Below are 3,055 nucleotides of genomic sequence, written 5' to 3'. Positions count from 1 at the left end.
ATTTTATTGATGAAATATGCTTAATCATACTGTGGCTTGGCTGAGTACTTGATAGTCAGACAGGCAGGAGAAGTTTTGATGGACAAAGTGTAATGTCCAATGAAGTGAACTTTTCTTTTTCTGTCTTAATTCTTAATTCTTCTTGTCACACAAAACGAAAGTGCTTGGTTGGACCTGCTTCCTAATAACAACAGCGGGAATTAGGAAATTTTTGAATATAAATAAATAAATGAATACATTACTGAGTTTTCAAATCAAAATAAGGGAAACATAAAATGAAAACGGACATATCATTTAGTAGATCATGTCATTGTATCCAAAATGAGAGATGTTGATTTTTACCAGGATACTTTAAGCAACTATCTGTTTTATTATTTGTTGATTATCTGACTTATGAATTCGGAACTTTCCAAGATTTTATGGGACCCAAAGAGTTTAAAAACAGGAGCACTGATTCAATGCAACCACCACATGTTCTGTTTTCTTTTGGTTGCCATGAGTTGTTGTGTCTGCCTTTTTTAATTTCCAGTTCAGTTCTATCAAGTAGAGCGATTTCTCTCCAGAAGGGGGCAGTACAGGGACATTTATAGAAGTGGACCAATATTCTTCCTCATTGTTATACAATAAGCAGTTTGAGGAAATGTTTACTTTTGTGCAATTGTAAAATACAGGCATCCTTTCAATATCTACATGTTACACACATTACATAAAAAATAAAGAAATAAAATAATAACATGCAGTATTCACATTTAAATGATATCAAAAGAAATCCAAATAAATTGTGTCTCTTTGCTGACATCAGTTGAAAAAAATATGAAATTTCTGGAGACCACTAAGTCAATAATAATCTGTTTTTAATTGTAACCTTGTAGTTGTTGTTTTCCAGTAAACAAATTAAACTCAACATTTTACTTATAAGTTCTTAAGTATGTCTGTTTTTATTCAAGTAACATTCAGAGTGCTTCTTCCACCACTGCTTGGGCACACATTAGAGCCACTGATTAAGTATTTGTCTCATAGAAGAATCATTTATAGAATGTTAAATGAGTACAATAAGGAATGGGGGACAGTCTCCCTGATATTGTCTGACAAATCAATAAACAAAGTCACTAATCTATCATCTGTTTCAATACATTTAGCTAAGTTTTGAGTTTTATTTCTTGGAATGATTCCTGTCCATTCAAATTTAATATACTTAGACAGATACTTTAAAACTATTCAGTCAGTAAATAGATTTGCATTCTTAACTAGTACCAAAAGATTCAGAGAAATGCCTGAACAGTTAAAGGTTGTTAAACAGCCAATCAAAGACATTTTGCTGCATAAATCTATGTATATAAGAGGTTTGAGGTTTCTTTCTGTAAAAATGGAGTGAAGAGAAGAAGTGAAGAGAACAAAAGAGGAACAGACCAAGAAGAAGAGATATATTTCAAAATGTTGTTTGTTAGAAATGTTAAATGTCACCTGTCCTGTCGGTCAATTAAAAAAAAAATGTATTCAGAACTCAAGGCTCACAGTTACAATGTCATATAATGACACGTAATCATTCCCCTCATATATACATCAAAGGTAAACAAATAGAAATGTATATCTCAGAGCATCAGCATCTCAGAATGTGTTTAAGCTCTGATGGCAAATAATCTTGGACAGTTTCAGATCTTGAAAAATGAACCTTCATTGTCCCAAAGGACCACACTTATCCTTTCACAAGGTAACACATTAAAACATCTCCCTGTACCAGAATGTTACTTTGAGTGGAGTATCAAAAATCAAATCAAAATCTAAATCAAAATTAAAATAATAAAATCTGTTTTAAATTTATTTCTAAAATACATTTTATTTGCTGCATAGCTGTAGATGTGTAACTCAAACTAAAGTTCTGCTGGTTCAAAGATAACTCCAGGTTCTTATAACTGGGATCATGATAATGGGTTGTGAAATCAACAAAACAGATAGAGGATTGTCAGTGCTGTACAATCTGTATTTGAAAGACCCCAGATGAGCCAGACAACGGACAGGGACAATCCTTGATGGAGAGGACTGTTGTGATGATGGGAGAGTTAACAGGAGCTCCTGATCTGAAATGTTGGTTTGATCAATCCTGCAAATATGCTCACCAGAAGTATTTGTGGAAACCGAGCAGAAAACTGGACATTTCTACTCTTCAGTGTGTCCTGAAATGTATTTAAATGAAGTCTCAGCCTGTTAAACCAATCCTCAAGTACAGGATACAAAATTTGGAGCAGTTTTATTTTATATATGTATGTTAAAAATAAATGAATAATAAGGAAAATATTAAAATGCAGTTTTGTTTAATGTGCCCAACAAATACTATTATAGTATGTAATATTCATCAGACTATAGTTACTCAATGTCATAATGGAAAAAAAGCCCAGCCTTTTTAACTCGTCATCAGTTTGTTGAGGTGGAGCTTATTTCTAAACTGTTTATATATCAATATTAATTATATTATTTGCTGTTCCATAATATGATTATTTTTAAAGAAGTAAATGTTTTTACATGAAAACTTACTTAAACCATTATCAACTTTTTTTCTGTCTAATCGACTAATCACCATTTATAATAAAGACATAATATTAAATAAGAGTCTCTGTATCTTTGTATGAATATAAAACTCTCCCTGTTGTAAAGTAACTAGTAACTACAAAGCTCTAAAACATTTATTTACACCCAAGTTTATCCTAACAATCCAACCGTCTACGGTTTATAAATACATATAAAAAACTGTTTGGCTTTATAGATGGAAGAATAATGAAATGTTTTGAATTATTGTTTTGACCTTGGGATCCCCAGTGTCGCTGAAAAATGTCCCAGTCACAAGTTCCAGAGTCCAAGGTAATATGCTTGTTTGTCTGACAAACCCAAATATACGTCAACTTCATAGTGATATAAAACAACATCCAGAAACCAAAGATCAGCACCTTGGCACAGCACATGTGCTAGGAAAGATTCCCCTTGGACAGAGGTGCTAACATTACTAATTTCTGCTGCCCCTCTTTACCTCTTCTTCCTAAAACTTGTTTTTTTTTTTTCT

Source organism: Morone saxatilis, unplaced genomic scaffold, assembly GCF_004916995.1.
Source record: "Morone saxatilis isolate NCDOM2014 unplaced genomic scaffold, NCSU_SB_2.0 Contig9, whole genome shotgun sequence".
Lineage (NCBI taxonomy): Eukaryota > Metazoa > Chordata > Actinopteri > Moronidae > Morone > Morone saxatilis.
This window is presented reverse-complemented; position numbering follows the sequence as displayed.